The 26,644-nt window shown below is 39.6% G+C and overlaps 1 protein-coding gene across 18 annotated transcripts in view; it reads left to right on the forward strand.

Moving 5' to 3' along the window:
• NCOA3 (nuclear receptor coactivator 3) overlaps positions 1-26,644 on the forward strand; it is a 155,137-nt gene that overhangs the window by 87,299 nt on the left and 41,194 nt on the right. For 2 of the 18 annotated variants that reach the window (XM_063803077.1, XM_063803080.1), the window contains exon 1: positions 17,416-18,271. The exons of 15 other annotated variants lie outside the window; for them this stretch is intronic. The gene's annotated coding sequence lies outside the window, so the exon portion shown is untranslated. Of the gene's footprint in view, positions 1-17,415; positions 18,272-26,644 lie in introns of those variants that run through there. One more of the 18 variants, XM_016938075.4, reaches the window with a different exon arrangement.

Below are 26,644 nucleotides of genomic sequence, written 5' to 3' on the forward strand. Positions count from 1 at the left end.
AACATGCTTTCAAAAGTCAAAATTATACAAAAGGCATACATTGCTTTTGTGTCCCTTCCATGCCATTTTTCTTCAGTTTTCTTAGGTAACCAACTTAAATGTTTTCTGTCTTATCCTTCCCATTTCTTTCTTTTGATGGTATCTGTATGTTTTATTTATTTATTTATACAAAAGATAGCATACTATATATACTCTTTTGCACTTTGTTTTTTTTCCTACTTAACTGATATCTCCTGGAAATAATGCCCTATCATGCCAAAGAGATATTTCCCATTCATTTATTTTAATTGTAGTAAAATTTACAGAATATAAAATACAACTTTTTTTTCTTTTAAAGACTGAATTTGGCTCTTGTCTCTCAGGCTGGAGTACAGTGGTGCAATCTCGGCTCACTGCAACCTCTGCCTCCCAGGTTCAAGAGATTCTCCTGCCTCAGCCTCCCAAGTATCTGGGACTACAAATGCCCAACAGCACGCCCGTCTAATTTTTGTATTTTTTTTAGTAGAGACAGGTTTTCACCATGTTGACCAGGCTGGTTTCAAACTCCTGACCTCAGGTGATCCACCCGCCTCAGCTTCCCAAAGTGCTTGGGAGTAAGTTACAGGTGTAAGCCATTGTGCCCGGCCAGAGGACCAACTTTTGATTAAATTATAGATATCCAGTTCCAGGGCTATTTGTAGAAAAGATGTTCCTTTTTTCTTGGTTTGCTTTGGTAACTTGATTAATTGATTATATTTGCCAAAGTCTCTTTCTGGCCTCTATTCAGTGCCATCCTCATGCCCATATACATTGTCTGATTATAGGACTTTATTTATTTTTTTGAGATAGAGTCTCGCTCTGTCACTCAGGCTGACGTGCAGTGGCGCACTCTTAGCTCACTGCAACCTCTGCCTCCCTGGTTCAAGTGATTCTCCTGCCCCAGCCTCCCGAGTAGCTGGGCTTACAGGTGCCCACTACTAAGCCCAGCTAATTTTTTTTTTTTTTAAGTAGTGACTGGGTTTTGCCATGTTGTCCAGGTTGGTCTCGAGCTCCTGACTCAGGTGATACACCCTCCTTGACCTCCCAAAGTTCTGGGATTATAGGCATGAGCCATTGCACCTGGCTGACTTGAACTTTTAAAGTCTCTTTTATTTGTTCTTTTATCCTGAAACTAGGAAACAAATACAATACCCTCTCCACCAGATTTCACTTGGAATACTTATAAATTTGGATGAAGTCATCTCTTGTTCAGGTTCCCTAAATTTACTGAGTCATTGGCTGCCACTAAGTGACCTTCCATCTGTGAAGCTAGTCCCTGTAAACCAAGAACAGGTACCAGGCCCATAAGCACTGACTTCTTGTATAATGTAAAATCTTTGTTTTCTTTTTAAAAAAAATTTTTAATTTATAAGATGTTTATTTAAAATGTTTTGTGGAAGTGAGGAATCACTATATTGCCTAGGCTAGTCTTGAACTCCTGGGCTCAAATAATCCCCCTGCATTGGTTTCCCCAAGTGTTGGTGCTGGGATTACAGGTGTGAGCTACTGTGTCCTGCCCTACTATCTTTATTATAGTGGTGGACTTGTCATACGATTATATTATAATTATATGACATTATATCATTATATTGTTCTTAATTATAAGACATAGTATATGACCTAGATGTACAATTATTTGTCCAGTTATCCTGGTAAATTTTATTTACCTTTGTCTTGATGGAATTTGATTAAGCCTATGCAAATAACGTTATTAACATGAAAAAATAGACTTAGTTTTTACTTTATTTTGAGGTGGGGTCTCACTCTCTTGACCTACCTGGAGTGCAGTGGTATGATTGTGGCTCATTGCAATCTTGAATTCCTGTACTCAAGCAGTCCTGCCTCAGCCTCCTGAGTAGCTGGGACTACAGGCATGTGCCACCGCTCTCAAATGCCATTTAAAAATTTTCCTACAAAAGCATAATATATTAAATTGTGAGCTAGAGGTAGATGAAGAAGAAAGGAAAAGGGCTTCCTCATATAGCCATCAGAAAACAGAATATTAAAAAATAACACCAGCCTGGGCAATATGGTAAGACCCCGTCTCTACAAAAATAAAAAATAAAAACATTAACTGGGCATTGTTTCACATGCCTGTGGTCCCAGCTGCTGGGGAGGCTGAGGTAGGAGGATTGCTTGACGCTGGGAGGCTGATGCCTCAGTGAGCCATGATCGCACCATCGCACTCCATCCTGGGCAAGAGACCAAGACCCTGCCTCAAAACAAAACAAAAAACGGCTGGGCATGGTGGCTCATACCTGTAATCCCAGCACTTTGGGAGGCTGAGGCAGGTTGATCACCTGAGGTCAGGAGTTCAAGACCAGCCTGACCAACATGGTGAAACCTCTCTCTACTAAAAACATAAAAATTAGCTGGGGGTGGTGATGGGTGCCTGTAATCCCAGCTACTCGGGAGGCTGAGGCACAAGAATCACTTGAACCCCGGGGGGCAGAGGCTGCAGTGAGCCGAGATCGCACCATTGCATTCCAGCCTGGGAAATAGAGTAAGATTGTGTCTCAAGACAAAAAACAAAAAACAAAAACAAAAACAAAAACAAAAGAAAAAACCATAGTCTGAAACAACTGGTTAAATTTCTGTCACTAGTTCATTTAGTCCTATGCAGTTAATTCTGTTTCTCTTAGTCTTATTCTGTAGTCACTTTTAAGTTGTCTGCTTAGATGTTTAAGATACCTAGACATTTTGGCCTTTAGTATAGTTTTAAAATTTAAAAATGTTAGCTCAGTAGTTCATTGCCCAGAGTGTTTCATAAATTATCAAGATTTAAAGGTACTTTGTACAGTCTTTTGCATGAGAATCTTCAACTGTCCTTTGAAGACAAATTATAGCATATGAGTCCTCAAGGGAAGCATCGGAGAGTAGCAGAAGCCATCACCCATTTGACAGTAAGACATTTCTGGTACTCTTCATTCATCTTTATAGATGTGCATTTTCATCTGATGCCCCTTTCCCTTTGGCCTGAAGGATATAATTTCATTTCCAGAATTGTTTATCACTGATTGTCTCAACTTTTATTTATCTGAAAATGTCTTTATTTCACCCTATTTTTGAAGGTTTGGTTCACTGGATAGAAAATTCTGGGTTGTTGATTTTTTTATTTCAGCACTTTAAAGTTGTTGTTCTGTGGTGTTGTAACCTCCTCCCCTTTTTTTTTGAAGGGTTGATTTTTAATCTTGTTCTCAGTATGTGTGGTCTTTTTTTCTTGTGGATACTTTTAAGATTTTCTTTTTACGTTTGGTTTAAAATAGTTTGACTATGTATTTAGGTCTAGTTTTCTTTGTATTTATCCTGCATGGTATTCTTTGAGCTTCTTGGATTTGTAAATTTGTGTTTTCATCAAATATGGAAAGTTTTGGCCATTCTTCAACTACTTTTTCTGCATCTCTGCTTCAATTTAATTCTCCTTCCTCTGAGACTCCAATCATACTTGCTAGGCCATTTGATTTTCTTTTGTTTTGAGGTGGAGTTTCGTTCTTGTACCCCAGGCTGGAGTGCAATGGTGCTCTTTTGGCTCACTGCAACCTCCGCCTCCTGGGTTCAAGCAATTCTCCTGCCTCAGCCTCCTGAGTAGCTGGGATTACAGGTGCTTGCCACCACACCTGGCTAATTTTTTTTGTATTTTTAGTAGAGATGGGGTTTTGCCATGTTGGCCAGGCTGGTCTTGAACTCCTGACCTCAGGTGATCCATCTGCCCCAGCCTCCCAAAGTGCTGGGATTACAGGTGTGAGCCACCAGGCCCAGCTGACCATTTGATATGTTTATAAGTCATTAAGGTTCTAACCATTTTTCTTCAGTCTTCTTTCTTTCTCTTCTTCAAATTGGATAATTCTTTTGATATCCCTTCAAGTTCAGTGACTTTTTCTGCCAACTCAATTTCTAAGCACTATTCAACAATGAAATACTTTTACCTCTTATTTCATTCCTACAGCCCTGTGTTGGGGTTGATAGAGGCTTCAGAAAAGGTAACAGGTTTATCAAAGTTATATACCTAGTTTGTGGCAGAACTGAAATTAGAACCTAACTTGATTGTTTACAAACTACAGACCATTTTCTTTCCATAATGCCATGATCTTTATCTTCTAATAAGTTGCTGTCATTTAAAATGTTCATACTGTAACTGGTGTGAGTGGTGGTCCTGGTAGGGGATGCTACTTAATTAACAACATTGTCAAATTGCAGAAAATTGAAGTTCTTCTCATTTAAAAAACGGTTTTCAGTTGAAGAATTTAAGTATCCTGAAGTCAGTAATACCTTGAACTAATCTTTTTAGATGACATTCCTCCAGCAGTGAAAGCATGTCTGTGGTTGCTCAACAGAAAAATTTAATTCTAATGACAGACTGTTTTTTTGAGACAGAGTTTTGCTCTTGTTGCCCAGGCTGGAGTGCAGTAGTGTGATCTCCTCTCACTACAACCTCTGCCTCCCAGGTTCAAGCGATTTTCCTGCCTCAGCCTCTCAAGTAGCTGGGGTTACAGGCATCCGCCACCACACCCCGCTAATGTTTTGTATTTTGTAGAGATGGAGTTTCACCATGTTGGCCAGGCTGGTCTTGACCTCCTGACCTCAGGTGATCCACCTGCCTCGGCCTCCCAAAGTGCTGGGACTACAGGCCTGAGCCACTGCACCCAGCCACCACATACGTTTTAAAATCAAGACTTTGGAATCCCAGACTGCGGTATCATTCATTGTCTCGGAAATTAACTCTTCGGAGTACCTCCTCTTGAGTTGATGGATTTTTTTTTTTTTTTTTTTTTTTGAGACAGTCTCGCTCTGTCGCCCAGGCTGGAGTGCAGTGGTGCGTCGCGGCTCACTGCAAGCTCCACCTCCCGGGTTCACGCCATTCTCCTGCCTCAGCCTCAGGAGTAGCTGCGACTACAGGCGCCCGCCACCACGCCCGGCTAATTTTTTTTGTATTTTTAGTAGAGATGGGGTTTCACCATGTTAGCCAGGATGGTCTCGATCTCCTGACCTCGTGATCCGCCTGCCTCGGCCTCCCAAAGTGCTAGGATTACAGACGTGAGCCACTGCGCCCGGCCAAGTTGATGGATTTAACTTCATGAAAATTTTTTAAACCAGTTTTTGTGTCATCTTAGTTAAAATAAGAACATTATAAAGTTTGGTAAAGGAGTGAAAGCATTACTAAGCCAGGATAATTATCAAGTGCCTTTATATAAACATTTTCCTAAAATTCTAGTTTCTAAAGTTCTGTTAGAACCTTATAAGATAATTAGTAGTATGGGAAAAGAATTACTGGCATAAGAATGACATTCTTAGTTGTAGTAACCGTATTTATATTTCTCCTTCAGTTTATTTTGAAATTAAATTTCTAAAGTTTAAAGGTAAACATTTTAATTATAAATTCTGCATTCATGCCTTCTAATTAAAATATGAACCAAATTCATAGAAATCCTATAAAGCAACGATTACTTAAAAACCAAACAACTTAAGTGAATTGTTTTTAGGTTTGTATTGCCTTATGTATAAAAATCAACATTTGTTGATTTTGCCTTGGATATAACACCTCTCATATTTAAAGCCAGAAAACACATGTTGCCAGATGGGAACTAGGAAGAGTAGTAGTCTCATCTTGGCATCATTTTCCTCATAATGACCGGTTCACTTGTTTTACACATAATCTCAGGTTCTTTCCAGCTTTAATTTTCTATGATTGACGAATCAGATTCTACATTACAGAACCTTTTAGTTACCTGCTAACTGCTATTACACCACTCAAGATGCATGATAACCAGTCAGATTAGAAGATGAAAGTCTTGGCCAGGTGCAGTGGCTCATGCCTGTAATCCTAGCACTTTGGGAGGCTTAGGTGGGCAGATCACTTGAGGTCAGGAGTTCGAAACCAGCCTGGCCAACATGATGAGCTCTCGTCTCTACTAAAAATACAAAACAATTAGCCTGGCGTGTTGGCAGGCACCTGTAATCCCAGCTACTCAGGAGGCTGAGGCAGGAGAATCGCTTGAACCTGGGAGGTGGAGGTTGCAGTGAGTGGAGATTGTGCCCCACTGCACTCCAGGCTGGGCGACAGAGCAAGACTCTGTCTCAAAAAAAAAAAAAGAAAAAAAAGATGAAAGTCTTCATGATATTGCTGGGCACGGTGGCTCACGCCTGTAATCCCAGCACTTTGGAAGGCTGAGGCGGGCAGAATACCTGATTTTTTTTTTTTTGGAGACAGTTTTGCTGTTGCCGCCCAGTCTGGAGCGCAGTACCGCGATCTCAGCTCACTGCAACCTCTGCCTTCCGAGTTCAAGTAATTCTCCTGCCTCAGCCTCCTGAGTAGCTGGGATTACAGGCACCCGCCACCACGACTGGCTAATTTTTGTATTTTTAGTAGAGATGGAATTTTGCCACGCTGGCCAGGCTGGTCTCGATCCCCTGACCTCAGGCAATCCGCCTGCCTTTGCCTCCCAAAGTGATGGGATTACAGGCGTGAGCCACCACGCCCAGCCTTTAAAATGACCTTTTTTTTTTTTTTTAAAGACACTCTCACTCTGTCACCCTAGTTGGAGTGCAGCGGCGCCATCTCGGCTCACTGCAACCTCCGCCTGTTGGGTTCAAGCGATTCTGCTGCCTCAGCTTCCCGAGTAGCTGGGACTACAGGCACGTACCACCATGCCCAGCTAATTTTTTATTTTTAGTAGAGATGGGGTTTCACCATGTTGGCCAGGCTGGTCTCAAACTTCTGACCTCAGGTGATCCGCCTGCCTCGGCCTACCAAAGTGTGCTGGGATTACAGGAGTGAGCCACCACGCCCGGCCTTAAAATAATTTTTTACAGGAGATGTCTATAGGGATAGGTCAAGAATCTACAGTCCTTGGCTGGCGCTTAACTTGCAAAGGACCGTGATTTATAACTGGTTTTAAATTTTTTAGACTGGTGGGATCTTCCACTTGGTGTGGCTGGAAAAGAGTGATTTATTATTGGAAGTCCAGTAAGGCCAGTTCTATCTAAACTGTTAGAATAGCTGTAAGTGATGTGGCTTTACTGAGATTCCATGAAAAAAATAAAATATTTGATGCCATGACATAAGGCTTTTTTTTTTTTTTAATTTTTTGGTGGGATTGGTTAAAAGCTTGGCTCTGAAGTTAGAATGACTTGGATTTAATTTCTAGCTCCACCACTTACTAGATGTATGACTTTGGGTTGAGTTTACCTTTCGATGTCTCAGTGTTTTCAAGTGAAGTAGGGATAATGTTGAACTGTACTTTCATCTAGCTCACTATTCTGTGTTTCATAGGGCTGTCAGGAGGATTAAATGGGAGTAATAAGTGGAATGCATTTATCACAATACCTCACTCAGATGTTAGAGCAAGTATTTGTTCACATAGTGATTTTTTACTTTAAACACTAAAATTACACATTATTTTTATATAAATAGTATATATTATTTGAATTATGAAGTATACTTTGAAGGCTATTCTTGAACTCACTACTTGAACTGAAGAACGGGACGGTCAGTTCGTACAGTGTACCTGCTCCGTGAATCTTTCTTCCCGAAGTCATCCTGCTTCTATCCTTGAAGTCACAGCTATCTTTGAGTTAATAATTAACTTCATTTAAAAAACTTTGAAAAAGTCTCATTTGGATGTGTCCTTGAACAATGTTTAGTTTTCTTGTTTTTTTTAGCTTTCCAAAAATATAATGGATGTAATGTGGTGGCTTTCTAAATTGTAAGATCCAACCATGTTGTGTATAATTCATTTTTACCATCCCTGTATTGTATTCTTTTGCATGGCTTCGTTAGAATTCATTTTTCAAATCTGCAATTGATAAACATTAGAGTTTCTTCTAGCTTTTGAAGTGTGAACAACGTTGCAATGATCATTTTTTGTATCTCGTTTAAAATATTTTTATTGCTCTAAAGTTTTAAACAAACTTGATTTTAACTGCTAATATATTTGCTTTCAGTGTGGTGGTACTACTTTAGAAAAAGTAAATTTTCTTTCTTTTTTTAAATTTTAGACAGGGTCTCACACTGTTGCCCAGGCTGAACTGCAGTGCCATGATCTTGGCTTACTGCAGCCTCTGCCGCCCAGTCTCAAGCGATACTCCCACCTCAGCCTCTTGAGTAGCTGGGACTACAGGCGCTTGCCACCACACTTGACTAATTAATATTTTTATATTTTTGGTAGAGATGGGGATTTCAACATGTTGCCCAGGGTGGTCTCGAACTGAGCTCAAGCGATCCACCCGCCTCGGCCTCCTAAAGTGCTGGGATTACAGGTGTGAGGCACCATGCTAAGCCAAAAGTAAATTTTCTTACTGAAATGTTTTATACATTGTTTCTTGTTTTATTAGCTAAGTTATTTCATATCACTTTTTATTTATCATAGGATTAGCAATAAGCACTGTAATTTTCCTTAAGTACTTGATTTCAAAAAACCAACTTTATTAAAGCATAATATACATACAAAATATTTACCAACCTTACATTTACAATTTAATGAGTTTTGACAAATGTGACCATCACCACAGTCATGATATAAAACATTTCTACCATTCCCTAAAGTTCTTTGTGCCTCTGTGCAATCAGTCATCTCCACTGGTCCCTAGCAACCAGACGAAACCTCCAACTGGTCTGCTTTATGTCACTACTGTTTTACCTTTTCTAAAATTTCATGTGAATAGTATTCCCATTTTGTGTGTGTTACACCTTTTATAATTGTCCCACCATTCTCGGATATTCTTTTCTTTTTCATTTTCTCTTTCTTTTTCAGTTTTGGGGAGTTTGTATTGATCTTAAGGCTCTCTGGTCTCCCACTCCTATGTTTGGTCTACTGATGAGCCCATCAAAGGCATTTTGCATTTCTGTTAGTCTTTTTTGATTCTAACCTGTGCTTTTTTTTTTTTTTTTTTTTGGGAGGGGGAGATGGAGTTTCGCTCTGTCGCCTAGGCTGGAGTGCAGTGGTGCGATCTCGGCTCACTGTAACCTCTGCCTCCCAGGTTCATGCCATTCTTCTGCCTCAGCCTCCCGAGTAGCTGGGATTACAGGTACTCGCCACCAAGCCCAGCTACTTTTTGTGTTTTTAGTAGAGATAGGGTCTCTCCATATTGTCCAGGCTGGTCTTGAACTCCTGACCTCAGGTGATCCACCCGCCTCGGCCTCCCAAAGTGCTGGGATTACAGGTGTGAGCCACCGCACCTGGCCTAACCTTTCCTTTTGATTCCTCCTTAGAGTTTTTATCTCTCTGCTTACATTACCCATCTCTTCTTGCATGTTGTCTGCTTTCTCCATTAGAGCCCCTTAACATATTAATCATAGTTAAGATTCCATGATTGGTTTTTAGATTTTTAGAATAAAAGTTTTTAAAGAACCTGGCTTCGGCCGGGCGTGGTGGCTCATGCCTGTAATCCCAGCACTTTAGGAGGCCGAGGTGGGTGGATCATGAGGTCAGGAGATTGAGACCATCCTGGCTAACACAGTGAAACCCCATCTCCAGTAAAAAATACAAAAAAATTAGCCGGGCGTGGTGGCGGGCGCCTGTAGTCCCAGCTACTCTGGAGGCTGAGGCAGGAGAATGGCGTGAATGTGGGAGGCGGAGCTTGCAGTGAGCCAAGATCACGCCACTGCACTCCAGCCTGGGCGATAGGGCGAGACTCCGTCTCAAAAAAAAAAAAGAACCTGGCTTCTTTACTGTTTACTAGCGAACTTTGGAAGCATCATTTACATGTATTATCAAACCTGTTTTTATTTTATTTTATTTTGAGATGGAGTTTTGCTCTGTCGCTCAGGTTGGAGTGTCGTGGCACAATCTCTGCTCACTGCAACCTCCACCTCCTGGGTTCACGCGGTTCTCCTGCCTCAGCCTCCTGAGTAGCTGGGATTACAGGTGCGTGCCACCATGCCTGGCTAATTTTTGTTATTTTTAGTAGAGACAGGGTTTCACCATGTTGGCCAAGCTGGTCTCGAACTCCTGACCTCAAGTGATCCTCCTGCCTTGGCCTCCCAAAGTGCTGGGATTACAGGCATGAGCCACCACACCTGGCTGAAACCTATTTTTATTATTAGTGCTCATGATTTCTCATTTAAGAATATACATAAACACACAGCTTACACACAAATATTCATAGCAACAGTATTCATAGTAGCAGAACAACAACTTAAATTTCCATCAGCTGATAGGTGGATAAATAAAATGTGGTGTATCCATACAGTGAAGTATTAGCCAGAAATAAAAAGCAATGAAGTACAGTCATGTAGCATATAACAATGTTTCAGTCAATGAAGGAATAGGACCACATACATGACAGTGGTTCCATAAGATTATACTGTATTTTTACTGTACCTTTTCTATGTTTAGATATGCTTAGATACACAAATGCCATTGTATTACACTTGCCTGCACTATTCAATATATTAACATGCAGTATAGGTTTGTTGCGTAGGAGCTGTAGGCTATACCATATAGCCTAGATTTAGGCTGTATTATCTAGGTTTGTTAAGGGACACTCTGTGATGTTTGCACAATGATGAAATGGAATGAAGACACATTTCTCGTAATGTATCCCTGTCATTAAGCTAGGCGTGACTGAACCGATATGTGCTACAATGTGGATGTGTTTGAAAACACTATGCTAAGTAAAAGAAGCCAGTCACAAAGAACTAGATATTGTGTGATGCCATTTATATTAAATGTCCTGAATAGGTAAATCCATAAAGACAAAAATACGTAAGTGGTTGTCAAGGGCAGGGGTGAATGGGTGGAAGGTTGGGTTATATGAGGTTGAGGGGGTGGGAATGGGAGCAGGGGGGAATAACAGCTAAGGGATGTTGAGTTCTTTTTGGGATAATGAAAATGTTCTAAAATTGATTACAGTGAGAGTTACACAACTCTGAAATATACTAAAAGCCAGTCGTGCACTTTAAGCATATAATATGTGAATTAATATCTCAGTAAAGCTGTTAAAGAATCTAGCTGATGTATGCAAAACTGCTAAGAACACTATGATGTCATAAAGAAGTTTTATGGAAAAATATTACTTTCCTCATGACACTGATCTCAAAAGGTTTCCTATCTCAAACATTGTTAGATTTCAAAAATAAGATGTTAATTGCACTCACCTCAAATTTTAAAAAACCTTATTCAGTCTTTTTATAGAGGTCATCCTGTAATTATATGGTCAATATGAATTCCAGCAGCATATCTTTTTCATGTGTCAAGAAAGTTTACATTGAAAAGATTGCATTCTTAAAAAGACCATACCCAGATCCATCTCCACTTTCCTATTTGTCCACTAAACATTTGTGAGATATTTATGGCTATCTTGCGCAATGCCTCCAGAAATCAATGTTTGCTCTCAAGTTTATAACTACAGTTTAAAAAAAATTCACCAAAAAATTCATAATCCTGGTGGATCTGCTGTTTAGGACTAGTTAAGTGCAGTATATACAAGTAGAAAAGCTCCAATTATTTTACTTGAGATGATCTGATGGCTAATTCTCTCACTTCCTTTGTGTGTGTGTGTGTATATTTTATATATATATATATATATATATATATATATATATATTTTATTTTTATTTTTTTTTGAGATGGAGTCTTGCTGTGTTGCCCAGGCTGGAGTGCAGTGGCACAATCTTGGCTCACTGCAAGCTCCACCTCCCGGGTTCACACCATTCTCCTGCCTTAGCCTCCCAAGTAGCTGGGACTACAGGCGCCCACCACCACGCCCAGCTAATTTTTTGTATTTTTAGTAGAGACAGGATTTCATCATGTTGGCCAGACTGGTCTCGAACTTGTGACCTCAGACAATCTGCCCGCCTCGGCCTCCCAAAGTGGTGGGATTTCAGGCGTGAGCCACCACGCATGGCCGCATTTATAATTTTAAAAGCTTAAATGTCTTTTTTTTTTTTGGCGGGGGTGTGGGTTGGGGGAGATGGAGTCTCAGTCTTTCACCCAGGCTCTAGTGCAGTGGTGTGATCTCGGCTCACTTCAGCCTCCGCCTTCCAAGCTCAGTCCTGCCACCTAAGCCTCCCAAGTAGCTGGGACTACAGGCGTACACTAGCACACCCAGCTAACGTTTTGTATTTTTGGTAGAGATGGGGTTTTGCCATGTTGCCCAGTCTGGTTTCGAACTCCTGGGCTCAAGCTATCTGCCCTCCTTGGCCTCCCAAAGTGTTGGGATTACGGGCATGAGCCACTGTCCCTGGCAAAAAAAAAAAAAAAAAAAGATAGAATTCAAAAATTCTATCTTGAATTTAGTGTTGCTCATATGACAACTTACTGTAAAAGGTAATTTATTTTAAGTATAGGTCACATACTATACAGGGGATGCTTTCAAAAGACAATTCCTATTGATAATTGTATTTTATTATTAAAGTCAAAGAATGTCTTAGTCTGTTTTCTGGTGTTCTGTTCTAGTGTTCTGGTCTTCTAGGGTTAGAAACTAGGTGTAGTTTATAAAAGAAAGGTTTATTTAGCACATGATTCTGGAAGCTGGGAAGTCTGAGATCTGGTCAGCTTCTGGTGAGGGCCTTGTGCCATGTTGTAACACCACGGTGGAGAAGTGGAAGGGGAAGCAGGCATGTGCAAAGTTACCAACACAAGAGGTGGTCTCACTTTATAACAACCCACTCTTTAGTCCAAACCTGTGGGAGCAAGAACTCAAGGGAGTGAGAAAGGCATTAATCCATCTTAATGACTTAATTGCCTCTTAAAGGCACCACTTCCGAATACCACATCGCGGACCAAGCCTCAACATGAGTTTTGTGGAGATAAACTATATTCAAACCATAGCAAAGACCAAAGGTTATGGCGGTTTACTTTCTGCTAAGCTTTCAGATATAGACATGAAAATCGTTAGATCGGTAATAATATAGCTTTATAGTACTTAATTTTGTAACTTAAGAAATAGAATTAGCCTAAATATCAGCTCAATAATCTAATAAAAGGTGAACTGCTGTACAAATAGTCCAGTTTGTATCACTGTTATAAATGAGCCTATCTCATGTGCCAAACTTTTAGAGTAATTGCCTTCTTAGGATTTTGTCTGTTTCCAAAAACTTCTAATTGGAGTATGCTTTTGAATCTGTGTAATATTTAACATATAAAGCCTGCATTATTTAGAAGTTGATATTGAAAACCTTTAAACTTCTGACCTCAAATAGAATTTGCTTATGTATAACCATTACATGCAGCTGGTGGGTTCAAAATGGCCTTTTCTGGGTCTCTGCTCTGTGAAAAATAGTATGTATTGGACATGAGTACATGACAGCTGACATTTATCAAGGATAACAGGGGGAGCCATATTCATTTTCACATTTTAAAGCAACTTTGAAAGCTTTGCATGTACACACATGCTCAACATATGTTCCTAAGCTTTAAATATATTTTCCATCATGTATTGCTTATCATTAATATAAGAAACTAAGTGTAAATCTTTAATGAGCTCAATATATTAAACTTATATGAGTACACAAGCATTTGGAAGATCAGCAATGCAGGCTACTTCATTCATTTACATGGAATTTATCTTTTATAGTTTCTGTGCTATTACAAATAATGTAACACATTCCAGATAGCCCTTTTGTTATATAGTGTTTGATTTGGCCCTTCTTTAATTTCATTACCATAAAATTTTGTCCTGTTGTAGAAGACTAAATTGTAGAAATTAACTTTTTTCTAAACCAACTATTGGTATATTGCTGTTCTCTTTGCCAAGCTATTTATAGGGCTATTTTACTGGAGGGTGACATAAATAGAATTGGAATGGCATAATTGTTAGTCTGAATTTAAAAATTTTCTTTAAATTGTGATAATTCAAAAAGAATTATAGAATAAAACTGTAAAGCTCATAATGTTGCCAACTTGTTAATTAAAATAACACCTTTTGTGGTTGGTATAGGTTTCAGATACTGTGACCGTTTAATATATTTATATGCAGATCACATTGACTTGCTGCAAGGTAACAGGAGAAATGCTTTGACTTCAGAAGATAAATTGGCCATGCACAGCTGTAATCCTACTGTCTTTTCATTTCCAGACATGATTCAGTAGTTTAAGGCTTTGATTCCTAGGCGCTGAGAAGAAAGTTGAAATTTATTTTTGTGTATGAGAATTTTTACTTAGGTTTTTGATAAGTCTAGTTTGTGGTGTGAAGGTACCATCTAAACTGTTGGTGTTTCCATACTTAAATAGCTCTCTCTTAATTTTATTTGAAATATGAGAAGCCTGAGTTTCTTTCCATTTTCCTTTTGGCAGTTGGAAAGGAAGCCATCTTATTAAGAGTGATGAATAGTGAAGGGTTTTTTTTAGGCTAAATTGCCAGTGTCTTTAGATTAAAAAAAATTGCAGAGCGATAAGTTATGAACGTTAACATGATTTTTCAAGGAAGAAGTAATCCTTAGTCACTTGTAACCCAAATGCCTTTCCTAATAAGAGTTCCGTTTCTACAAATTCTTTTGACAGAGAAGTGTATGATATCAGAGAGGTTTTTAGAAAACATTTTAAGTGCCATAAGAACAATTCAAGACCACTACCAAAACTTCATTTGAAGATCTTAGCATCTTTGAGAATTTAGTATTTCTCAAGAGACATCTCTTAAATTCTCCTGTAGGCACCAAGATTTAGACAATTTGCTTAATTTATTCAGCTAATTAAACGGGAGAGTTCCCTGACCCCCCTCACAGGACGTGCGACAGGGCTGTGGCTCATCTGTTCCGTGCTCTCAAACCCCTTTTGGGAGGAGGAGCATGCATGCAGGCAGGTGCAGGATCTGGGGCGAGTGCCCCTGGGCTCTGTTCTCATGGGAGTGTCCAGGGGTGGGAGTCTGCAACTCCCCAAGCCCAAGTAGGCATGTGTTACAGTATGCTCTTTTTGCTTTGCCGACCATGGACGGCTTAAGTGTTAAACAGCTCAGGGCCTTCTTGGTATTCAGGTCCTTGTCCAGCATCGAGGAAGAATCAGGTCACGCACGGACTTGAGGATGGTGAATGCGGGGATTTTATTGAGTGATGGAGTTGGCTGTCAGTTGGATGGATGAGGAGCTGGAAAGGGGATGGAGTGGGAAAATGATCTTCCCCTGGAATTTGGCCATCCAGTGGCCCATCTCCTCTCTCACCGTCCTCAGCCGAACTCCTCTTGGTGTTCAGATGTTCCTTCTCTTCTTTCTCTGCCGTGCCATTCTGCCATTCTTCTGCTCTTCTGTTTGTCTCCTTGTGGAGCCGGGGGCTTGGGGTTTATATGGGTACAGGATATGGGGGCGTGGTGGGTCAAAAGGCAACTTTTAGGCATGAAAACAGGAATGTTTGTTCTCATTTAGGGTCATGGGTTTTCAGGCTTGAGTGGGGCCTTTGCCAGGGAACTGCCTTCTTCTACCCAGTATTTCCCTGTCTCCTGTCTGTATCAGTAATATAGGAATTAGAAAACACAAATATCTTTTATTGTAAACTAGGTTGTAGATCTGTTTGTAGTTAAGAGGCCAAATTCCATTTTTCTTAATTACCTTGATTCTGTCTGTAAATCGTATGGTTCTTGAGGGAGCCATTTTTCGAGAGCCTACCATTTGCCAGACATCACTGAGGTTTTGTTTTACCTGTGGTTTTTAATCCTCTCAACAACTTTGTAAAGGTGATGGATGTGCATTTTAGAGAAGATGAAATTGAGCTTCAGAGATGTAAATTTGGTAAGGTCATGCTGAGCTCAAATCAGCTGTTAAGTCTGTATTCTTTCCCCCTCTTTACTTCACTATGCTTCATTTAAGTTGGATTCGTTGTTTTCTTGTTCACTGATGATGTGTGCTTGTGTGTCCAGTTTAGGAATTAACCTTGTCTATTGATTCTTGGTTTCAGACAAGTATCCCATGTCTGTCTAGAGTTTGGCTGTGGATAATTGATGATACTATCTTTTCAAATTATTTATAATTCGTGAAAGCTTATAGTTCTTTTAACATCCATTTATTCTTCTGTTTCTTTTTATCATTTTTAATGGCTTTCAATTATTATTTTAAAAATCGAGATGGGAGCTTGCTATGTTGCCCAGGCTGGTCTCAAACTCCTGGGCTCAAGTGAGTCTCCCACCTCAGCTTTCCAAAGTGCTGGCAATGTAGGCTTGAGCCACTGTGCCTGGCCAATTCTTTATCTCATTAAGGATCATAAACATTTATTTTAAACCAATTTCAAGATTTTTATTAAGCATTGAATTCATCTTTTGATATTGATGAATTTCTTGACTATCTTCCTTAGTTCAGTTATTTTTTATTTTTATTTATTTTTTTTGAGTTGGGGTCTTGCTCTGTCACTCAGGCTGGAGTGCAGTGGCGAGATCTCAGCTCACTGCAACCTTCACCTCCAAGGTTCAAGTGATTCTCCTGCCCTCAGCCTCCTCAGTAGCTGGGACTACAGGCGCATGCCACTACCCCCGGCCAATCTTTGTATTTTTAGTAGAGACAGTGTTTCACCATGTTGGCCAGGATGGTCTCGATCTCTTGACCTCGTGATCCGCCCGCCTTGGCCTCCCAAAGTGCTGGGATAATAGGCGTGAGCCACCACGCCTAGCCCATTAGTTCACTTTTTAAATACACTTTAGGATTTTAGTTTATGGTTTATATGCTGAGTGGGAAATAATTTTTTTCCCTTTATTTTGGTGTTCTTTTCTGTATGTCTCCCTGCCACCTATACCTCTGTTTTTGTTGCCTTCATACATTTACACCATGCTTTCAGTCTAGATCTAGGATTCTAATTCTGAGATATTATTGCAATGTTGGTGATATGCATTACTTAGGTTTTGTTTGTGTGTGTGTGTGTATGAGACATATATATATTATTATTATGTATATATTACCTTTTATTTATTTAGAGTACCTTTTATTTCCTCTACAACTGCCTGTGGCAGTTTGAAATAATAACTTTAGCTATTGATAATACCTTTTTTCACCTTCCTTTCATGAGTTTTTTGTTTGGTTTCTACCTATGAGATTTTTTCGTTTTACCTGTGAGCCTTGCTTTTGGTTTTCTTATCTTGTGCATGATTTCATTTCCTGACTGCCTTTGCTTGTTTCTTGTCCTGGAGCTCAGTTGGGTTCATGGAGTTATTAATTTATTGCTTTATATTTCCCCTCTGTCATGGTCCACAAATATATTTGTCATGTTTGAGCGTAACTGTGTCTTTTGAAGTTAATACAAAATTCGTATTTTATCTGTCATTATTATATTTGGAGCAATGGGATAAGGTGGTGTTGATTGATAGCAGCATTTCTCTGTTATCCTTTCAGGAAGTCTCCATGTTCTTTTGATCTCACAACATGGCTTGTTTATATAGGCCTGCAGATAGTAGATACTAAAGCATCTGTTTATTTACTTACTTATCTGCTTACTTGCTTTATTTACTTACCACCACCCCTGACTAATTTTTTTGTATTTTGTAGAGACAATGTCCTGCCACATTGCCCAGGCTGGTCTTGAACTTCTGGCAAGTGACCCTCTACCGTAGCCTCCCAAAGTATTGGGATTATAGGCATGAGCCACTGCTCCTGGCCCTAAAACATTTATTACATGAACGTGCGGTATCTTGGAGAAGCCAGACCCAGTTTCAGGCTCTCAGCCCCAACCTTAATCTAATATAGTGGCTCTCAACGTGTGGTGCGTGGACTCCCGGTAGTCTCTGAGAACCTTTTAAGGGGTCTACATGGTTAAGACTATTCTTATTATAATGCTAATGTGTTATTTGCTATTTTCATCCTGTTGGTGTTTGCACCGATGGTGGAAATGCGGTGATGCATAAAATTGCTGACACCTTACCATGAATTAAGGAAGTGGCGCCAGACTCCGCTCTTAGGTAGACATTGCATTCTTCACTGCCAGGAGCTCATAAAGAAAAAAAAAAAATCAGTTTTCCACTGAGGATTGTCCATGATGAAGCAGCAACATTACGCCTGGCCCTCATTCACTTTTTACCTTAAGTACCTTTCACTGTACCCTTAAGTACTGTTGTTTTAATGTTCTGTGTGATGAGAATGGAAAATGTGCACAAAGACTTCTGCCTGCCAAAGTATGATGGCTGTCTCCGGGAAAAGCACTTGCGCAGTTTGCGTTGTGAACTGAAGTACCCACTTTTTTCATGGAACACCATTTTTACTTGGATGACTGACAAACCATGGCTATTGAGTCTTGGTTATTTGGAGACTGTCTTCAAATTGAGTGAGGTGGACCTGTCACTATAGGGAAAACATCTGACTGTATTGGTTGACAGTGATAAAATTTGAGCTTCAAGTGAAATTATAAGTAAGTAAACTTGAATCGGCCACCATGAGCATGACAGCCTTTTATTACTTTCCTGATGAGATGGGTGGTGACATTAATGAATGTGGGTTAAAAAAATTGTGTAACGAAATGTACCAGCATTTGAAAGATCTACTTTAACTCAGTGAACCAGTATTATCTAAATGACCCGGTGTTTGATTATACAGTGATGCATGGGTTAAAGATCTGTTCAGAGTGCAAGTTAGATCCAATGCATTTTAATGAGACAGCATGAAAATTCATTTATATGGTTTCAGATTCCACTTTGCAACTGTAGGAGACTAGAATATACCACCCTAAAATATGCCTGTTTGGTGTAAGGATTATTTTGAGAAGCAGACACAGGAGAAGTTCTGAAAACAGAGTAGAAGTTACCCTTTTGTAAGGGAAAATTTATATCTATAAAGGAAATCTCCCTTGTAAGGGTGTCTTCCTCATTACCAGGAAAAGGATGACTCAATCACTAGAAACTTACTAATGGAGAAGGCATAGACTTAAATCTGTATAACAAGCCTTACTGTTGTTTACCATGCTTTTCTTGGTCGCCTCTCCATAACTATTGCTCCCCAGCCCCTGTGCCCTTCTTTATTTGTTTCAGCTGAAGATGATATTTAAGTCTGAATTCTAAGCCACCTCTTAGAAATGAAAAGATTTACTCATTTCTCTGGGTATCTCTCATGGATACATGAGATATATTTATTATATTTCTGATTTTCTCTTGTTAATTTGTCTTTTGTTAAGGGGTCTGACCCAACTTAGAACTCAGATAGGGTAGAGGACAAATTATTTTTTTCTCTCCTATAAAACTCACCTTTAAGAAATTACCAGTTGTTTTAGTGTAATATCAAGAAATATCCATAATTATTTATAAAAGTTTATTAAAATAGTCCTTCCTTTTACAAGTACATGTCTTTGTGAGGCCAGATTTTCTTTATATCCTTAAATCAAGATAACATTGCGCCGGATTAAATGCAGAAGTAAATAACTGTTTTCTATTAAGTCAGGTAATTATATGCAAATATATGTTTTTAATTATTTTATAATTCTCATTGTTTCAGAAATTTTGTTTTTTGCAAAAATTGTTATTTATGTTAATATATGATGGGCTTTAAAAAGTGAATGAGGGCCAGGTATAGTGGCTCATGCCTGTAATCCCAGCACTTTAGGAGGCCAGGCAGGTATATCACCTGAGGTCAGGAGTTTGAGACTAGCCTGGCCAACATGGTGAAACCCTGTCTCTACTAAAAATACAGAAATTAGCCGGGCATGGTGGCAGGCACTGTAATCCCAACTACTTGGGAGGCTGGGGCAGGAGAATCGCTCGAACTGGGGAGGTGGAGGTTGCAGTGAGTCAAGATTGCGGCATTACACTCCAGCCCAGCCTGGGTGACAAGAGCAAAACTCCATCTCAAAAAACAAAACAAAACAAATAAACCAAAAAAGTGAATGAGTCTGGCTTGGTGGCTCATGCCTGTAATTCCAACACTTTGGGAGGCCGAGGTGGGAGAATTGCTTGAGCCTAGGAGTTGGAGACCAGCCTGGGAAACATAGCAAGACCTGGTCTGTACTAAAAATAAAAAAAACCAGCTGGGCATGGTGGCACATGCGTGTGGTTCCAGCTACTCTGGAGGCTGAGGTGGGAGGATCACTTCAGACCAGCAGATCGAGGCTACAGTGAGCCGTGATCACACCATTGCACTCCAGCCTGGGTGACAGAGCTGAGACCCTGTCTCCAAAAAAAAAAAAAAAAAAGTGAATGTTTCAAATGTTTCTAAGTTTTAATTTCTAATATGGTGAATACTGACATAACCCACATAGCAGAAGTTATTACAGGTTTCCAGTTTTTAAGAGGTAAAGGAATCCTGAGATCAAAAGGCTTGAAATCTAGTGAATTTGGTTGGAACTCTAGAAGCATTTGACTTAAACCTTTCACCTTGTTGTATTTGGTATCTTGTAGCACACCCAGTTCCTGCTACAGCTGCCTCTATTCTGTGCTGCTTAAATACGGAGGAGGTCTGAGCTAACCAATCTGAAGTTTGGCCAATTTCAGGGGCATTTAGTTGTTAACCTGAATCTACTTCTTTTATTTGTAAGAAACATATCTACTATAGAGATTTAGGACTTTGAACAGCTGTATAACATTATAGGATATGTCTGGTACTCAGTTGTTTCTGTTTCTGAATCACAAATCGGCCATTAATTTTAAATAAAGACGTTTTGTAGCATATAATACAATTTCTGATGATCTCCTTACTAGTTTCTTAATTCCTCACACTGAGTCATCAGCTCCTTGAAGGCAAAAAAATTCCTGTTTTGATCAACAATTCATCTACCCCAAGCACTTAGCATAGGGGATACTATTTCCTTTTTCTATGTGGATGACACCCGATATGTTGAACAGTGACCACTCTTAAGATACTTGGTGAAGTAGGTTTTGGTTTTAACCAGTTGAGGTGTATGGATGATTTTACAGAAGTTCGTAATAAAATTTTCTTGCCTCAGATATTCTCTAATAATAATGAGGTGCCCCCAGCTTCATTTACCAGACATGGATAGGCAGGTTTTGTGAAGTACAGAAAAAAAGTTCTTTAAAGTTATGGATCATGTCACGAGGTCAGGAGTTTGAGACCATCCTGGCCAACATGGTGAAACCCCATCTCTACTAAAATACAAAAAAATTAGCCGGTTGTGGTGGTGCACACCTGTAGTCCCAGCTACTCAGGAGGCCGAGGCAGGGGAATTCCTTGAACTCGGGAGGCAGAGATTGTGGTGAGCCGAGATTGCACCATTGCACTCCAGCCTGGGTGACAGGGCGAGACTCCATCTCAAAAAAAAAAAAAAAAAGTTATGGATCATGAAACTAACATTTGAACAGCAACAAAGAAAAAACCAAGCTATGTTGTATTTTATTTTTATTTTTATTTTTTAATGTTGTATTTTAAATTGAATGATGTACTTCTCCTCTTTTCAGTATTTTATATTTTTGCTTACTGCACATTTCTTCCCTGAAGCAATCTTGACCTAATGGTATAAATGTTTAGCTCCACATAAGACGGTAGCTATTTTTTGGAGAGGAATGGAGAGGGTCAAGGGTTTTATTGAGTTTTCAGTTCTGATACCTTTTAACCTTTTTACCAGTGCTACCCCACCCTCCAGAAAGCAAATAATGTTGAAAGCTTTTTTTATTTTTTAACTTTTTGATATATATTTTCTTATTCATTATTTGTATTGTTGTCATCAGATGAATAATGGCTTTAGAGATTTATTTGAAAAGACAAATTCTATTATCAGACACATAACTTCTAGGCATATGGAAACTATTATTATTGTTACTGTTTTGAGACGGGGTCTTGCTCTGTCCCCCAGGCCAGAGTGCGGTGATCATGGTTCACTGCAGACTTGACCTCCTGGGCTCAAGTGATCCTCTTACCTGAGCTTCCTAAATAGCTGGGACCACAGGCACATGCTGCCATGCCCAGCTAATTTTTGTGTTTTTTGCAGAGACAGAATCTCACTATGTTGCCCAGGCTGGTCTCAAACTGCTGGGCTCAAGCAATCCTCTTGCCCCAGCCTCCCAAAGCGTTGGGATTACAGGTGTGAGCTACTGAAACTGGCCCGGAAACATTTTTAAAAAAGGATTCTTTTGAATTTAAAGTTATTTAATGATTACTGAAGAGTAATAAGCTGCGAGGTCAGGAAAAAAAGGACTGAGCCACAGACTAAGCAGCAGTTCAGGAAGTCTTGTGAGTCAGACTTGCCGTGTCGTGTTGCTAGAGTTACAGATCTGCTCCAACCTCTTTGCTTTATAAGAAGGACATCTCTCTGTTCTACCTTCAATATCTTTTCTTTGAAAAATCAACCCAAAAGTCTTTTATTAGCTTTACATTTATTTCTACAATGTTAATTTTTGTAACATCAGTGTTGCAGGTGAACAAACTCATTGTAGCCTCTATTTTTGATATTGCTGGACAGGGCTAACTTTAGTACTATAGTGGGAAGTTTGTTATTTTGTTTTTTTACTCTACAGGCACTCTGGTTCAGGAATATTTATCTGTCTTGCATTTGACCATGGTTACCATTCCCCCTCTTCATTGTTTACTTAGTGTACCATGGTACACTTTATGTACCATCCTTGCTGCTCTCAGCTGTTTGGTTACCAGGTGGCTAATGTTGTCATCTCTTAAGCTTTAACATTTACTTCTCAATACTGTCTTTTCCTCTGTGAGGTAGATGGAAAGAATAGATTAGAAGAGAATGGGGCATATGCTGTGATCATCTCTCCTTTACATCTTTATTGCTTATTAATTTAACTTATATCAGATTTCATTTCTGCTCTGTGCACATACCCACTGTCCCTCCTCACCACTCTTCTTTATCCAGTTCTTTCTCACTTACCTTAGCATGGCTAAAACCCTTGGTTTTTTATTTATCTCTTTCTTCCTCTGCTGTTTTTATTTTCATTATATGCCACAGGGACAAACTTAGGTATAAGTACTACTTTTGATGTAGAGATATTTATGTCTGTCAAAGGAAAATTAAACTACAAACCCCAGAGGTAAAAAGTGGTACACAATACTGGGGTTTAAAAAATCTCCTCCTCGGCCGGGCTCATGCCTGTAATCCCAGGACTTTGGGAGGCTGGGGTGGATTGGTCACCTGAGGTCAGGAGTTCGAGACCAGCCTGACCAACATGGCGAAACCCCGACTCTACTAATAATACAGAAATGACGTGGGTATGGTGGTAGCTGCCTGTAATCCCGGCTACTTGGGAGGCTGAGGCAGGACAATCGCTTGAGTCTGGGAGGCGGAAGTTTTAGTAAGCCGAGATTGCGCCACTGCACTCCAGCCTGGGTGACAGAGCGAGACTCCATCTCAAAAACAAAACAAAACAAAATAAAAAAGCCCCACTCCTTCTGCCCCTCCAGACCAGGGTCTCACTCCCTTCGCCCAGGCTGGAGTGCAGTGGCGTGATCCTTAGCTCACTGTAACCTCTGCCTCCCGGGCTCAGGTGATACCCCCACCTCAGCCTCCCGAGTAGCTGCGACTACAGGTGTGCGTCACCACGCTCGGCTAAGTGTTTTGTATTTTTTGTAGAGGTGGTGTTTTGCCACTTTGCCCAGGCTGGTCTTGAAGTCCCGGGTTCAAGCTGTCCTCTCATCTTGGCCTCCCAAAGTGTTGAGATTACAAGTGTGAGCCACCACACCCAGCCAAATTATTTCTTTTTACCTCTGTAAAAGGAGAACCTTCTCTGTATTTTAAGAAAATGTGGAGTTGGTCAAAAGTACAGCTGATGGGAAAGCAAAGGAGAACTGGAGTTTGAAAAGAGAAGAGGAATGGTGGTAGTTAAAAAAAAAAATTCGTAAAAAATAGAGTTACATACAAGTTTACACAATGGTTTAGAGCTTACAAGGTAGGAAGCAGAGACAGAAATAGTGTAATATGTAAAATGTTATAGTAAAAGTATGGAAAATGCTTAGGATAAAGAAGGGAAAACTTTTGTCTAATTGGGAGAGTCGGGGATGGTTTTACCAGAGGTGACAAATTAATCTTGAAGGGCAGGAATATTCTAGATGGAAAAGCGATGTGGGAAAGATTAAAAAAAAAATTAGTGGCTTAAGGTTAAAAATAAAGGAAATGTTTCAATTACCTTTATTAAAAACTTTTAGTATAAAGATCATTTTGGAGTTGCTGGTGGTGATTGATGAGGAAGAAGTATGACTGGTAACAGGTTGTTTAAACTGAAGCCAAATTCAGGTTTATGAAGCTCAGACTTAAGTCTGTTCTTATATATGAGATAGATTCAGTGTATTAAATTGTAGAAGTCAATGTAACCTTTAAAACAAAAGAGTTACCCAGCTAGTTAGTATGCTGTCAGGAGAGGGTAACTTGATTTGGATTCGGATGGAATTGGCTTCCTTAACTCCCTCTGTACAGTGTATTATCTGTGAACTTCAACTCTGTTGCTCATGTAGAGGTTGAGAAGTCTCTTGGCAGCAAGTTTCCAGTTGCAACTAACACCTGAGTTGGCTAATTGGTGTGCCCAGTTCTAGCACTCTAGTCTCTGGGGAGTTTATGTTTGAATTCAACTTCATCAGGTTTAAACTGGAACATAAATGTGCAAGAAGGAAGAGAGAATGGAACTTTGCGCATAAAATAATTTACATTCAGATGCTTTTCTGTTCAATTTATATATTAAAAATAGGATGTTTTACTTTATTGTTTCTTGCTAGCCTTTCACTCAATATGCTGGCATTATAAAGCAAAGATAGTGGAGAAGAAATTACCAAGAACTGAAGTTGTACTGTTTTCTTGTATACATCTCCACCAAGGTAGTTTCTTGTAGATACCATGTATATGTTTTGTTTCTAAAAACTGTAGGCTCCTAGCTTTGCTATTCATTGTGTTCAAACGATTCCTTCTTTTTTTTTTTTTTTTAACACTTACCAAATTTAATTGTTTTTCTGTTTTCCTGTTCTGCTAGCCTGAGAGTTCTAGTAATTGGTAGTGACATTTATCCCTGTTTTCTGGGGCTAAAATGATTCTGGGCATGCAAAACGTTTGAGCTGAAATGGAATTAAATTGAAAAAAAAAAAGGATTGTGTTATACTTTATCCTACAAAACATAATAGCAAATTATCAGCCACAAAACAAAAGGATATAAAAAATTTCCCTCTCTCTGACAGAGGATGAGGAAGCAAAAGAAAAATAAATAAGTAGGCCAGGCGCGGCGGCTCACGCCTGTAATCCCAGCACTTTGGGAGGCTGAGGCCGGTGGATCATGAGGTCAGGAGTTCAAGACCAGCCTTTCCAAGATGGTGAAACCCCGTCTCTACTAAAAATATAAAAATTAGCTGGGCGTGGTGGTGGGTGCCTGTAATCCCAGCTACTCGGGAGGCTGAGGCAGGAGAATCGCTTGAACCTGGGAGGCGGAGGTTGCACTGAGATTGCGCTACTGCACTCTAGCCTGGGCGACAGAGCAAGACTCTGTCTTAAAAAAAAAAAAAAATTAAAAAAAATTTTCTTTTCTTTCCCCTCCTACTTATCTCCTCACAGCTCTTAACTTCCTTACCAACATTGAAAGAAACAAAGGTAGGAGGAGATACTAACTGGAAGAGTCATCCACTTGAGGAGGAAGCTTTTATAACAGTTCCACGTTTATGAACTTGTCTCTTCCCTGCCTTCCCCTGTCCTTTACACACGTTATATTTGTCTTCAGTCCTTTCTCCGTGGTACCAGTTCTCTTGGAGCTCCTCTTATTTTATTAGTAAGGGTATGAATGACGGATTGAAAGAAAGAAGATTAAGAAACTTTTTGATATTTTTAGGGTAGAGAAAAAAACCTTGTAAGATTAAGTCCTTACTAGTAGTTAACTAGTAGTGGTTATTTTCTAAGTTGTCTGATTAGGAATTTGAGAATTTGGAATTTCAGTTTTGGGTAGAACTTTTATGTATGACTGTCTCATTCTTCCCAAGAACTTGTTTTTTCTGATTGACTTGAGCAGTCTCTGCTTTTGCATAGTGCTTGAAGCAGTTTTTAATAAACCAGTTCAGATCTATAGCTCTTTGAAAAAATTTCCATAAGTTACTGTGATTCTCAAGAAATACACCAAACCTCTCTCTAATTAGTGTATTTAATCATACCTTGTATAAGTTAGGGAAACAAGCCTGACAGATAAACTAAATTGCTGCTGGGATAGTCAAGTGGCTCCACCATTTAATGATAGCAAACCAAAGAATAACAATACTTGACTGACCATTTTAGGGTATAGTTTGTACATGTCGATCTCAAATTTTCCTTTTGCTGTGTGAGCCATTGACCATCTCAAGTGGAAGTAAGGGTTATGGGTAATATTAGACCACCACGAAGGGCAGTTTAGTGACATTGGTGGGTAATGGTTAGGTAAGGTACTTGAGGGGAGCATTAGTATCTGCTGAGCTTGAGCAACTCCTTGCCTCTGTCCCTAATACTGCATGCCCCTAAACTATGGCTGTCATAACCTCTCAGTGTTCTTACTGATAAGCTGAGAAATTTTCTGGCTAACTGGTTGGCTATAGTGTGATTCAGTAGTACAAATGGCTTGTTTTGGTGGTGGTGGGGAATAAAATGCCCAAGAAACATTTGATACATATTTTGTTGGTTATGAAGTCTGAAAAAATATTGTAGTTCCAGCTCTGCCATCCAGAATCTGTGTGTGCTCTAGTGGAAAGTTAGCCATTTCCTTATCTGTAAAATGGGACTATTATAGTAATACATACTCTGGAGGGTCGTGGTAAATAAATTACAGTATATATGAGATGTCTAGCATTGTACTACCACAAAATTATCTCCTTATTTCTCCCTTATTAATTTAGGAAA

Source organism: Pan troglodytes, chromosome 21 (assembly GCF_028858775.2).
Source record: "Pan troglodytes isolate AG18354 chromosome 21, NHGRI_mPanTro3-v2.0_pri, whole genome shotgun sequence".
NCBI lineage: Eukaryota > Metazoa > Chordata > Mammalia > Primates > Hominidae > Pan > Pan troglodytes.